At 44.7% G+C, this 15,092-nt stretch overlaps 1 protein-coding gene across 5 annotated transcripts in view; it reads left to right on the top strand.

The window, feature by feature from the left end:
• Positions 1-15,092, top strand: part of ADD2 (adducin 2) — a 126,010-nt gene that overhangs the window by 50,652 nt on the left and 60,266 nt on the right. For 3 of the 5 annotated variants that reach the window (XR_012242992.1, XM_073621982.1, XM_073621985.1), the window contains exon 2: positions 10,595-10,686. The exons of 1 other annotated variant lie outside the window; for it this stretch is intronic. The gene's annotated coding sequence lies outside the window, so the exon portion shown is untranslated. Of the gene's footprint in view, positions 1-6,125; positions 6,272-10,594; positions 10,687-15,092 lie in introns of those variants that run through there. One more of the 5 variants, XM_073621983.1, reaches the window with a different exon arrangement.

The following is a 15,092-nucleotide window of genomic DNA, read 5'->3' on the forward strand; positions in this document are numbered from 1 at the left end:
GCTTTTAAAATTTACAAATGCAGCAATTTAGAAATTGGACGAAAGGTTTAGCACTGGGAAACACTTTTTGAAAGATAAAAAGTGCATTTTATATACAACTATATAGATTAGACCAAAATGAGGGACAAATGAGGAGGAAAGAGGGACAGAGGGACATTGCTCCAAATCAGGGACAGTCCCTCGAAATCAGTGACAGTTGGGAGCTATGGCCATGTAACTAGCACTTTCAGAAGGAATTGTCAGCAATTAACCTCTTGTGGAAAGCTTCCCATTAGGAAAATGTATAAAGGCAAATCAGAAAACAGATGAAGTAGCAGTAGGTCAAGGAAAAGCTATATAGATGAGAAAGAGAAAAATCTGAAATGTCTGAAGAATGAGATCAATAGATCCAGGAAAATGGAAATACATCCTGCAGGAGGTTAGGATCTTTGGTGGGCTATATTGAACAAAGCAGGATCTTCCGGGTGTGTCAGTGTTCTCATGCAGTATAAAATATACACACTACTTCCTGTCATCAACCATTACACAAGGCTGAGTGGAGGGTAGATATGGCAGCAGCCTGCTGGTTAACAATGAGAGCCAAGGAAAGCATCTTCTCCGGCACAGCACTGCTGTGTCAACAGACTGTACTGCGGCAGTCACAGCATTAGAAAATTATGTTTTCCTTCATAAGATCTTGAAACAATGCAATGAAAGGGGGAAAAAGACTTGTCTGCTAGCTCTCAGAACCTGAAGTCACAGGAATACCCTACAAATCTCTATAATGGAACACATTTAATTGGAGATCACATTTATTATATGAATGCCATTGATTGACTCTGATGCCCCGTACACACGGTCGGATTTTCCGATGGAAAATGTCCGATCGGAGCGTGTTGTCGGAAATTCCGACCGTGTGTGGGCTCCATCGGACATTTTCCATCGGATTTTCCGACACACAAAGTTGGAGAGCAGGAGATAAAATTTTCCGACAACAAAATCCGTTGTCGGAAATTCCGATCGTGTGTACACAAATCCGACGGACAAAGTGCCACGCATGCTCAGAATAAATAAAGAGATGAAAGCTATTGGCCACTGCCCCGTTTATAGTCCCGACGTACGTGTTTTACGTCACCGCGTTTAGAACGATCGGATTTTCCGACAACTTTGTGTGACCGTGTGTATGCAAGACAAGTTTGAGCCAACATCCGTCAGAAAAAATCCTAGGATTTTGTTGTCGGAATGTCCGAACAAAGTCCGACCGTGTGTACGGGGCATGACAGTATCACTGCTGAAAAGCAAAATTCATAACATCACCTGAGGAAGTAAGGCAACTCTAAGCAATCAGATTTAATGCTAAACTTCAGGTATGCTTTTTGTTGCACACTTACACTGGTCCAGTTTGGCACAATATAAATATGCATATATCGTACCTGGGAAACCGTTGAGGAAGCTGACCATCACTGTAGCAGACATCCCAACCTGCAAAAAAACATCTCAGGGAGGTACCCGCAAACCCCCCCACCTGGCAATATATTTTTTCAATATTTTTTTCGCAGTGCTTCTGGGGAAGGGGGTGGGGGTGGGTGGTATGTGGCAGTGGACGGTGTCAGGAATTTTTTTATTTTTAATAATTGATTTTTTTAATTTGTTTTAATTAATTTTATATTTATATTTCATTTTCTTAATATTTTTGGGGGGACTTTGGTGAGATGTCAGGAGTCTAAACAGAACACTGACATCTCCCGTTTGAGACAGACTGGTTCCCCAGTCCCTTTCTCAGCACTAAAGATGAATGAACAGGAGACAGCGGCTCCTGTTCATTCATAAACCGAGTAAAGTAAACACAGTTAACTCTGCTCAGTAATGACAGGACACAGAAGCGATCTTGCTCACTGTGTCCAATTACTAGTTCCCCCCGCAACCGGCGGGGGAGGAGAGGAGGGGAGCCGGCTGCGGGGGACGAGTGGGGGAGGAAAAGAACGCAGGGGCCGGAGGAGAACACGGGGGGCAGAGAAGGACATGGAGGGGGCCGGAGGAGAACACAGGGGGCGGAGAAGGACATGGAGGAGGCTGGTGAAGAACACGGGGGGGCAGAGAAGGACATGGAGGGGGCCGGAGGAGAACACGGGGAGCAGAGAAGGAAATGGAGAGGGCCGGAGGAGAACACGGGGGGCAGAGAAGGACATGGAGGGGGCCGGAGGAGAACACAGGGGGCGGAGAAGGACATGGAGGAGGCTGGAGAAGAACACGGGGGGCAGAGAAGGACATGGAGGGGGCCGGAGGAGAACACGGGGGGCAGAGAAGGAAATGGAGAGGGCCGGAGGAGAACACGGGGGGCAGAGAAGGACATGGAGGGGGCCGGAGGAGAACACGGGGGGCAGAGAAGGACATGGAGAGGGCCGGAGGAGAACATGGGGGGCAGAGAAGGACATGGAGGGGGCCGGAGGAGAACACAGGGGCAGAGAAGGACATGGAGAGGGCCGGAGGAGAACATGGGGGGCAGAGAAGGACATGGAGAGGGCCGGAGGAGAACATGGGGGGCAGAGAAGGACATGGAGGGGGCCGGAGGAGAACACAGGGGGCGGAGAAGGACATGGAGGGGGCCAGAGGAGAACACAGGAAGCGGAAAAGGACATGGAGGGGGCTGGAGGAGAACACAGAGCAGCTGGGAATGATCGGTGCGGCTGGAGGGACAGCTGTGAACACCGATCTACCTGTACAGCCTTTTAGCTGACAGCCGCAGGAGGGAGAGAAGGAGAATCAGCTGTCAGCCGCAGGAGGGAGAGAAGGAGAAGCGGCTGTCAGCTAAAAATCGATACAAAGGAGATCGGGGTTCACAGCTGTTCCCCACCGCACCGATCGTTCGCAGGAGTTTGCGAGGCGCTTGTGGTTATGCGGGAGCCGCCGCAGAAATGCGGGAGTCTCCCGCACCTCGCGGGAGACTTGAGATATCTGCTGTAGTAGTCAACACTATTACAATGATAGGTGCTACCTCCTTTGTCCTGTGCAGCTTTCCCTCTGCATACTGACCACAGGGACTCACTCGTTCAACACTGCTGCCATTCACAGAAAGCGTTGTATTTTTTTCAATGAATACAAGGGGTTCTGTGATTGGACATGGTTGAGATCCTGACATTATCGTTTCTACTCTCCACCTTGTCCAATCAGAGTATGCCCTGTATTCATTTAAAAAATGACAAGGCATTCTGTGAATGAAGGCACTGCCAAGCAAAAGACCTCTTGTGGTCAGTATGCAGAGGGAAAGCCACTTGGCAAAGGTGTTTCGGGGTTCTTCTCCCCTGCAGCAGCTGTCAGATCTTAAAGCTGTGTGACTGTGCAGGGCTGTATATGATTAAATTAATAGTCCTGTCTGCCCCTGCAGCAGACAGATGTATAGCTCCCAATGGAACACAAGTGCGGTAATCACCAAACTTGTAGTCCATTGACACTTCCCCCAGCTCTCTATCGGAAAATCCGTACATCAGAGCTGGAGGAGCCTACCATTGTACCCACAATCCAGTGTTGCAATGCAATGCACTGTTACAATTGCAATGCCTTGCAGGCTGATTTGCAAAAATATAATAAATGCACATTTTTTATGCAGATCTATGCACATGTTATTTTTTGCAGGTGCACTCACATCATCAGTGTTTCCTTGTAGTATAGCAGTACTATAGTATAGTGTAGCATTTGTGAATAACAGTACTACTCATCACAGTGTGTGTGAAAAGGCATGTACTGAATAGCAGGCTATAGCAGTTAATTGCAAGAATGCCTAAATGGTTTGAAATGAGATGATACAATTGGGGAACAGGTGCAGCTAAACAGTAACTTTATTTTTATTTAAATACAAGGTATAACATATGAAAACGGGTCTCAGGGGTGCAAAACCAATTGTACGCCTGTGACCCATAGGAGAAGCCCATCCAAACGAGCTCAGGCTGGACTTCTTCTTTAAGTCCAATGAGATTGAAAATTGTGTGTGTGTGTGTATATATATATATATATATATATATATATATATATATATACTGTGTATATACACTGCTCAAAAAAATTAAAGGAACACTTTTTAATCAGAGTATAGCATCAAGTCAATTAAACTCCTGGGATATTGATCTGGTCAGTTAGGTAGCAGAGAGGGTTGTTAATCAGTTTCAGCTGCTTTGGTGTTAGATAAATCAACAGGTGCAACAGATGGGCAACAATGAGACGACCTACAAAACAGGAATGGTTTTACAGGTGGAGGCCACTGACATTTTTTTAAAGGAAACCTGAAGGAAATTGGTTCCACTAGATTTTAGTTAGGGGTAACAGAGTAAAGGGGGCTGAATACAAATGCATGCCACACTTTGGAAAACCATTTATCATTTTCCTTCCATTTCGCAATTATGTGTCACTGTGTGTTAGTCTATCACAAAAAATACCAATAAAATACATTTATGTTTTTGGCTATAACATGACAAAATGTGGAAAATGTCAAGGGGTGTGAATAATTTTTCAAGGCACTGTATATTCACCACCACCCAGTGCTTCACTCATAGGTGTGCGCAGCCTATTACATTAGGGTGTGCACCCCAAAGCTCAAACACACATGCATGTGTGTGCATGTGTATATACTGACGGTGTCAGTAGAGCAATGGGCGGTGTCAGTAGGGCAGGGATTGGTGTCAGCAAGGCAGTGGCTGGTGTCAGTAGTTTTTGTTTAATTTTTTATTATTGTTTACAGTTTTATTTCTTTTATTGTTGTTCTTTTACGATCATTTTTTTTACCATTTTTTTAGGAGCCCCATTAGGGGGGCTTGGTGGAATATCAGGGGTCTAAACAAGGGGAATCTGCTCCACACAGGGTGATTAAGGTGTGCCCAGGCACACCTGGCACACCCTGTGTGCACGCCTATGGCTTCACCTACAGCAGCCCTCTGTTATGTTAGGGGTGGGGCTACAGGAACCATTACACAGTAAAACATTTACTGGCTTATGCACTAAGGAGAATGTTCTAAGTGCAGTAAACCACATTTACTAAGCTGAGTTCTGTTTAGTATCACATTACTAAATGATGAAATGTGTTTCTTGTTAGCTCCTGCATGTCATATGATGCTTTTTGTTTTGGTGAATGCCAGACTTTTCCCTGTGCATTGCAATGCAAAAAGCTCTCCTGTCTATCACCCATCATCCATTTTTTATACAAATTATAATAGCGTGAACAAGAATGTGTACACTTATAAGGAAACACGTAATATAATGTTGATCCAAAAAATAAGCACAAAGTTTACGTGACCTGTATTTTTAATCTTCTAGTTAGTGCAGGGGATTTGGAGCTGAAAATAATAATAATAAAAAAAAAAATGTTCCTAAATATAAATTACCTCTAACCTATCCCTAATGGTTAAAGCCTGCTGTCGGGTGACATCACAGAGCCAATCCAGGCTCTGCAGGGATCCTGACAATAATGCTGGGATCCACCCACATGCCTGTGAGAGCCTGAGTCACCCACTCCTGCCCCCTCCAAAGCCCACTGCTCCAGTGAGCATTGAAAGGGGGGAGAGCAGAGAGAGGTGACTGACCACTTTGGGCTCAGAGCAGACCCAAGAACTGAGCGATCAGCAGTCTTTGACCGCTTGGATTTTGGTGTAGAGGCTGCAGGGGCAGATGCAGCATCAGATCGATGCTGCATCCACCTAAGTGTTTTTTTTTTTTAAATCCCACTCTTTTAAAGTTGACCATAAATAATTTTTGCTTTTGTTTTCATTCAACCAAATAAGATGGATGGAGGAATCAACACTGCTGGGACATTGTATTCTGATTGGCTGCAATCGCTGATCGAGGAAGAATTTCCAGCATGTTCCTTCGACAGAAGTTAATCAAGCAATCGACTTCAAGCAGGGACAGCCACACAGTGATCAAAATGGAATCTTTGCTGAACTCGACGTATTTCGATGAATGTATAGCCAGCTTAAGCTATGTGTTTTCTGCATTTCCCTCTGAGGCCACACTTCTGTCACTCTTGTTATCTATAGGGCTTTGCTCTCTTAAAGTTCTTGATTTTGCTTTTTAAGATTCTGTTACGGGTGTAAAGGAGTGGGTGGAGTAGGCGATGAGTTTATCTAATGCAAACAGCCATCTGTCCTCCCTCTGCTACAAGAGAGATCCTCAGTAGTGCAGTGACATGGGTGAGTCTTGTGTACATCATATCACCCCGTGGGACAGTCATCTGAACCCAGCACATGCTGTCAGGAGCAGGAGGTCTCCGGTTACTGAGCCCATCTTCTTGCTGCCCATATACAGAGTGAGTAGTTACTGTACATTGTACATTGTATACGCATCAGTGGGTACTGATTGGCAGTGAAGGTTGATCGTAATATGACAAAACCATTGCATTCATTTACCCTTTTTAAATTCAAAATCTCCTTGTCGACATTTGCTGCCAGTTGCATACATTGATTTGTGTCCTTCAAAATAACTTGACACACAGCCAGATTGGACCCTGGGCAAACATTTTATTGGGGCCCCCCCAGCTAGATTTAAAATGAGTTTATTGCAGCAGATCAGGTAGCGATTGTGATTGGCTGCTAGAGGTTACAGCACATAATTTCCGCTTGCTGATTGGTTGCTAGAGGTTACAAAACATCATTACTGCTCATTAATTGGTTTCTAGAGGTTACTGCAAATCATAACCTCTGCATCAAATTGCGGGTGTGGCCAAACTGCATTAGCATTGAGGGGTGCACTATGTACAGACTGCAGGGTTGAGGGGTCCACTACTTAAAGAGTGCATAGTTGAAAGGTATGCTACATACAAGGTTGAAGGGTGCACTATGTACAGAATGCAGCATTCAGGGGTACACTAGGTACAGAGTGCAGGGATGCGCTATTTACAGAGTGCAGGGTTGGGGTGTGCTAGGTGCAGAGTGCAAGGTTGAGGGGTACGCTATGTGCAGAATGCTGGGTTGAGGGGAACACTATGTGCAGAGAGCAGGGTTCATGGGTGCGCTACATACAGAGTGCAGGGTTCAGGGGTAAGCTATGTACAGAGTGCAGGGTTAAGGGGTAAGATATGTACAGAGTGCAGGGTTAAGGGGTGCACTAGGTGCAGGAGGTGGGTGCAGAGTGCAGGGGGTGAGGTGGGTGCAGAGTACAGGTGGTGAGGTGGGTGCAGAGTGCAGTGGGTGAGGTGGGTGCAGGGGGTGAGGTGGGTGCAGAGTACAGGTGGTGAGGTGGGTGCAGAGTACAGGTGGTGAGGTGGGTTCAGGGGGTGAGGTGGATGCAGAGTACAGGTGGTGAGGTGGGTGCAGAGTACAGGTGGTGAGGTGGGTGCAGAGTACAGTTGGTGAGGTGGGTGCTGAGTGCAGGGGGTGAGGTGGGTGCAGAGTGCAGGTGGTGAGGTGGGTGCAGAGTGCAGGTGGTGAGGTGGGTGCAGAGTGCAGGTGGTGAGGTGGGTGCAGAGTGCAGGGGGTGAGGTGGGTGCGGAGTGCAGGGGGTGAGGTGGGTGCGGAGTGCAGGGGGTGAGGTGAGTGCAGGGGGTGAGGTGGGTGCAGAGTACAGTTGGTGAGGTGGGTGCTGAGTGCAGGGGGGTGAGGTGGGTGCTGAGTGCAGGGGGTGAAGTGGGTGCTGAGTGCAGGGGGTGAGGTGGGTGCTGAGTGCAGGGGGTTAAGTGGGTGCAGAGTGCAGGTGGTGAGATGGGTGCAGGGTCCATAAATGTTAGTTTATAAAGAGGGAGGGCAGCGTTCACCAAGTCTCTCCAGGTAGTGACCCGAGGTGATTCTGTAGTTTTCCATTGGAGTAGTATTGTTTTCCTGGCGTAAAATGCAGTATAAAAAATAAACAATTTCTTGTGGGTGGTTGTGGGCAAATTGTCTGTGATACCCAGCAATAGAATCAAGGGATCAAGCCCTACATATATTCCACTTATCATTATTATTATATTATGTCAGCAACCACAGTCCGCCAAAACTCCTGTACTCGTGGGCAAAGCCACACCATATGTATATAGTTGCCAATGTCTCTATTATCATTATTATTATATTATGTCAGCAGCCACAGTCTGCCAAAACTCCTGTACTTATGGGCAAAGCCACACCATATGTATATAGTTGCCAATGTCTCTATTGCATTTAGGACACTTATCATCAGATGTGTGGTGTAATAATGCCAGCCTTTGGGGCATATAATGTACTCTATGGAGGAATTTCAACTGCACAAATCTATCCATTGCAGAGATCATAAGAGGGATAAACTGTTGTAGACCCTCAGACCAGTCCTCCTCAGTCAATGTCGGAAGGTCTTGCTGCCATGCCGCGAATGCCCTGGCAGCCCCAGATCCGCCTGCGCACATCAGTCTAAGATAGATGAAAGATAATGTTCTGTCTACAATGCGGAATGTAAGCAGCTTCTCCACCGAGTGAGGTTCGACTTTAATAGAGCCAGGGAACTGTGCCCTGAGGGCGTGTCTCAGCTGTAGAAACCTAAAATACATCCAGGGGGAGAGCCCGAACTTATCCCTTAGCCCTCCAAAAGGGAGCAAGCGTCCCTCAGGCAAGACGTCTTTCAGAGTTTTCACCCCGTACCTGGCCCAAACCTGCGGGTCAGGCACTGTCCGCAAATGGGGCAGTGACGGATTGCCCCATAAGGGCAGGTGGGGAGAGAACGTCTGTGGTTCCTCTATATGTTTTGAAACTTGTTTCCACACCCGTATCGTAGTCCTCATGGGCGTAGTGGTTTGCAAGGTGGATCTAGGCCCTCTGTATACTATATTACTTAGTTCAGAGTAGGAACCCAGTATGGCTGCCTCTAGATTACCGAGGGGTTAGACTGATCTTGTGTGAACCACCACCTTACAGACACTAGCCTAATAGTATTTCCTGAAGTTGTGGAGGGCAAGGCCCCCTTCAGACAATCCAAGCTGAAGCGTGGCTCTAGCTATTCTCGGGACCGACCCCTGCCATATAAATGACGTGACCGTTTGGTCCAATTCAGTAAAAAAGGAGTTGGGTATATTTACGGGTGTCTTGAAGAACTCGGCAGGGAGGCCGTCATCCCCTGGGGTTTTAGATGGTACTTTTTTAAGTGTCTGCTGTCCGCATTGAGCTCAGAGAAGAGTTGGTGCATCCTCTCTAGAGCTGATATCACTTCTTCAGGGATGATATACAAGCGAATAATCGAGATTAAAGAAACCTCAAGGTGGTAATGTTGTTTTATTAGAGATATTTGGATTATTATAAATTTTAACAGTAATGCCCTGTATACACGGTCAGATTTTCCGATGGAAAATGTGTGATAGGACCTTGTTGTCGGAAATTTCGACCGTGTGTAGGCTCCATCACACATTTTCCATAGGAATTTCAGACACACAAAGTTTGAGAGCTGGCTATAAAATTTTCCGACAACAAAATCCGTTGTCGGAAATTCCGATCGTGTGTACCATTCTGACGCACAAAGTGCCACGCATGCTCAGAATCAAGCAGAAGAGCAGCACTGGCTGAATTTCATTTTTCTCGGCTCGTCGTACGTGTTGTACGTCACTGCGTTCTTGACGTTCGGAATTTCCGACCAACTTTGTGTGACCGTGTGTATGCAAGACAAGTTTGAGCCAACATCTGTTGGAAAAAATGCCATGGATTTTGTTGTCGGAAAATCCTATCGTGTGTACGGGGCATTAGGCTGGTAAGTCACAGCATAAATTTTGTCAAATTCCTGCTTAATCGGCTGAAACTGGAGCCTGTGGGTGGCGCTGTCAGCATCACACAGCTTGGCAAACTACTACAGTATTTAAAAATCACTGTTCGGGTATTCTGACAGTTGTGAGAGCAGCAGCTGTCAAAATACAGTAACTGGCAGGGGAGAGTCCTCCATCCATGCTGTTTAGGGTGGATGGGTAATCTATTAATTTCTCTCATCAACTCAGGCAGCGGGGATAAAGCTGAGCTGTGGGATAAGCAAATATTGTGTAAATACAAGTCATGTGTATTCTTATTTGATTCTTGGTGCGCATTGTGTATTTCTTCCAGATCTATGCAGTAATCCAGTGTAAAACGTTGCCTCTCTGCAGGAGCTGCCTGTAATAAAGACCGATCACTGCTGCTCTCTTGCCTTGTGCAGGGTAACTGGTCTTGTCTCCGCCCTCTCCTATAGCAGTCTGCAGGCAGTCTATAGTGGGTGGGGCCTGCTGGGCCCCTCCCACAGCTCTGCTGTCTGCATAGGCCATGAGCAGCAAGTGTTGATGTCAATGTTTCCTCTACAAGGTAATATCTCAGTTTACAAAGGCATTTGGTGCACTCAAAGAGGATTTCTATCCTGTGTGGCTATTGAGGAATATACTCAAATGAATATTTGTGTACTTGGAGTTCAGCTTTAAATTTGTATTTACTGGACAAAATTCCTCAGCTACTGACAGATGTGGGATGAAGCCTCAGAAACCATATTCAATAGAGAGAACAATAATAAATAATAAGTGCCAGGAAGGAGAACATTTAGTTGGGTGGGCATCTAGATTTATGAACATTTTTGACGCTGTTCATTTTTGATACCAAGGTGTTTGGTAAACAGATGCTTGTAGCAGAAATTTGAATTACAGCCTGGAAATTTGACATTACAATTTCATTTTGTTCTGCAGATCTTTCTCTGATTCATGCTCCTGTAAATATGTGTGGCAAGCGTCATCACGAACTGGCTTCCCCCTTCCTGTTCTGCTGTGTTTGAAATTCTGTAAGTAAATTGTCTGCCACTCAGAAGTTGTGACATTGGTGACACCAATCAGTGTTAAATCTGTTGGGCTTTGCTGGCACAGTCTGTGAACCTTTGCTTGGCAGTAAAAGGTGTGTCTGCTTGGCAGCAGCTGTACTGTTCCTTGTTCTGCGTGTGTGCAGTGATCACGCTGTGTGCGTCCTCCTTCTTTCTGTATCCTAGCAACCCCGGAGATGCTGCCATTCTGTGCAGGAGGAGGTGGGAGTCGTGTTCAAGTAAACGATTTATTGCTACACTGGTTCTCGCCCAAAATGTCTAGTGTCAGCTGACATCCCTCCACCAACATCTATTATGACCCACCGAAAGACTGAAAAAATGATAGCAAACTGATTTTTTTGAATGGGCCCCTACAGGTTTGTGCCATAATGTGTTAGTATGCACTGCATGTTAGCACATTATGACGGTGCTTCTATCTTCACCTGGTCTTCCTTCCAAGTTTGTGCTCTCTGGCCATTCTCATTGCTGAGTCATGATGACGTCACTCCTGTGGATGCACACAGGAGTCACAATAACGACGCAGCACTTAGAGCTGCAGAGCAGCTGCGCATGCACCAGTGCACCAGTGATGTCATCAGCATACTGGTATGTCACTTTAGCACATGTGCTAGTGCACCCCTTGGAGTGCACAGTAGGCACAATCCTGTGACTGCTGTGTCCCATGGACACAGTGGATCACAGCACTGGGTACAGTGGCCAGGGTATCATGTGATCACTATGATTAGTCATAGTGATCACATGATTACAATGTCAACAAAACAGTCAAAAATGGCGTCCATTCATGACTATATTGTGAAGCTGTGATTGGCCCACAGCTATCACATGGTACCTGGGCCAATCACAGCACCCTGTACCATGTAATTAGCTGTGGCCAATCACAGCATGTTAAGCAATAGTTAATAGCTAGCTGTTCATTTCAGAGCATGTAAACAGTAACAGTCAAAAAAAAAAATGGCGTCCATTCATGACTATTTTGTGAAGCTGTGATTGGCCCACAGCTATCAGATGGTACCTGGGCCAATCACAGCACCCTGTACCATGTAATTATCTGTGGCCAATAACAGCATGTTAAGCAATAGTTAATAGCTAGCTGTTCATTTTAGAGTGTGTAAACAATAAGCAAGCAAGTCATTCATGACAGTTAACTATTGCTTATAACAGTAATCATCATTGTTATAAGCAAGAACAGTGAAAAAAATGTTGTTATTGTGACACTAAACTACTTTGATGAAAGTATGTAAAAAAAATGTAAAAAAAGAAAAAATAATAATAAAAAAGAACAACATTTTTTTGCAAATTGTCACCAGTCAGAATCCCTGATCATGACCACACCATTTAAAAATGTTTGCGTTTTATTGTTTATATCACAAAAAATCAAAAACCCAGCGCTGGTCAACTACCTTTAAAAGAAAGCTCTATTTGTGTGAAAAAATATATAAAATTTGAATTTGTGTACAGTGTTGTATGACCAAGCAATTACTAATTAAAGTAACACTGAATAGCAAAAAATGCCCAGGTCATGAAGGTGGTAAAACCTTCTGGAGGTTGAGTGGTTAATTCATTTTTTTCTTCTTATTATTGAAATATTATAATGAGGCAGCCTGCCCCATTACATAGACATGTACACGTGTTTGCTGCTTACTTTTAGTAATGTGAAGCTCACATCCATGCATTACATGCAAGAGGAATGTCAGTGCTACGCCAAGGACAGAACTAGTAATTCATGATTTTCTGCCAATCACAACATTAATAAGTGATACTGTAAACTGCTTGTGTGCCGTGACTGCATGCCCTGTGTGCATTGTTTGTTCTCGGACTGTGAATGACCTATGTGCTGCTTGTGGCTATCTGTATGTTCTGATTGACTGCATGATTTGACCTGTCTGAAGGCGGGTACACACTAGAGCTGCATTATTCTGGCCAAAATGAGAATCACAATTTTTTTGCTTAGAATAAAAAGATCACGATTCTCTCACGATTCTCGCGACGTAAAATCTTTCACATTATACAAAAAAAAAAAAAAAAAAAATGGGCTAACTTTACTGGTTAGGTTTTTTTTTTAATTCATTAAAGTAATTTTTTTACAAAAAAATTGCATTTGAAAGACCACTGCGCAAATACAGTGTGACATAAAATATTGCAACAACCACCATTTTATTCTCTAGGGTGTCTACTAAAAAAATATATATGTTTAGGGGTTCTAAGTAATTTTCTAGCAAAAAAAAAAAAATGATTTTAACTTGAAACCAACAAATGTCAGAAAAAGGTTTAGTGTTTAAGTGGTTAAACTTTTTTCTCTTACACTGGAAGTCTATTCCATTGACAAATTGTTACAATGTTTATACTTAAGTTCAACTGATAAAGAACGTTTTGTTTCTTGGCAGACTGCCTGTTTTTTCTCTTCCTTTCTTTTGAGGGCTGTGGCTTCAGAAGAGCAGAGAGAATTCTTTGCATAGAAAGAATTGTGAAACACTTTAGTCAAGATCGCGATAACGATTCTTGGCGATTAATCACGATAACGGTTCTTGATGATTAATTGTGCAGCTCTAGTACACACTATAAAAAAAATCGGGCGAACGATCGTCCGGCTTTCCTCAATGTTTCACAGCAAGTTGAAACCAAGGATGAAAATAATGTATGAAAATTCTCGTACAACAATGGCTTTTTTTGTTGTTTATTGTTTTTGATCATGCGCAGTCTTTCATATCTGATTTTTCTTGTACAACATACGAAAACAGTACACATTAAACAAAAGCCATTAGTTCTGTTCACATACAAGAAAACATTTGAAGTTTATTCCTTCGGAAATTTTTGTTTAGAAAGTCTGAATCAGACGTTGAAAGCTGTGTACACAATATACGAAAATCGAATGATTTTTCTTCTGATTTTCTTATAGTGTATACTCTACTTGAATGTGCATATGTGTACTGTCTTCATGCTCTGTGGCTGTATGTGCTTGATTGTGTGTGCTCTGACTGTAAGTACTCAGATTGATTTTTTCCTATTGCACATGTGTTTTTTCTGTATGTGCATTCTGCTTTCACACTGCAGTGGCTTGAGAGGCTCATTTCAGGTGCTATTTTTAGCACTAAAATGCCTGAAAAGCGCGCAGTGTGAAAGGGGTCTAAATGTATGTGCATGATGTGACAGCCTGTGCAGATTCTGTGTTTACTGTGTCCATGTTCTGATTGTAAGTACAATTTCTGTGCTATTGTGTGTGCTCTGACTGTGGGCTCTGACTGTGTGTGCTCTGACTTTGTGTGCTCTGACTGTGTGTGCTCTGACTGTGTGTGCTCTGACTGTGTATGCTCTGACTGTGTGCTCTGACTGTGTGTGCTCTGATTGTGTGTGCTCTAACTTTGTGTGCTTTGACTGTGTGTGCTCTGACTTTGTGTGCTCTGACTTTGTGTGCTTTGACTGTGTGTGCTCTGACTGTGTGTGCTCTGACTTTGTGTGCTTTGACTGTGTGTGCTCTGACTGTGTGCTCTGACTGTGTGTGCTCTGACTGTGTGTGCTCTGACTTTGTGTGCTCTGACTTTGTGTGCTTTGACTGTGTGTGCTCTGACTTTGTGTGCTCTGACTGTGTGTGCTCTGACTGTGTGTGCTCTGACTGTGTGCTCTGACTGTGTGTGCTCTGACTGTGTGTGCTCTGACTGTGTGTGCTCTGACTCTGTGCTCTGACTTTGTGTGCTCTGACTGTGTGTGCTCTGACTGTGTGTGCTCTGCCCATACATTTTCTGTGTGTGCTCTGAGCATGGTACTCCTGAGAGCAAAGGCTCAGACCCTCTTCCATCACACGTGGAAGTTGCTCACTTATTTCAGAGGTTGTTGTGTGTGTGGGTTGTGTGCCAGCACACATAAAGTGCAAGGGTATTCTCTGCTCCCCTCCAAAACTGGAAGACTACTTATCTGCCACTGGTCATTTTATGTCATTCTAAAGCCTTTGCTGACGGATCCTTTCTTTTTTCTTCTTTTCTTGCACACGTTAAAATGCACATTTAAGGCCTGAAGATTACTTACCAGCACAGTATATAGGAAGGTAGGAATGCACAGGAATCACAAGGCTGGATGCTGGCTGGAGTCAGGGTCGTGGATAAGGGGGTACCACCAGTCCTCCTGTACGGGGCCCACGCCAGCAGTGGGTCCTAGGCAGCATATTTGTATTCATCTCATCTTGTGAATGATCTTCAATCAAGCTGCTTAGAGAGCAACATGCTAAATCTCTGGTCCCCACTGATAGGCCTACAGCCCTCTGCATGCGACCCACAGGCTGCTGGGCACCATACAGAAAGCAGAGTGCCAGCGGGGTGCCGGGCGCTGGAGCACTCACTGAAAGAGACTTTTTCCCTGCCATGATCAATAATGTAGGG

This window comes from Aquarana catesbeiana, linkage group LG03 (assembly GCF_042186555.1).
Source record: "Aquarana catesbeiana isolate 2022-GZ linkage group LG03, ASM4218655v1, whole genome shotgun sequence".
NCBI lineage: Eukaryota > Metazoa > Chordata > Amphibia > Anura > Ranidae > Aquarana > Aquarana catesbeiana.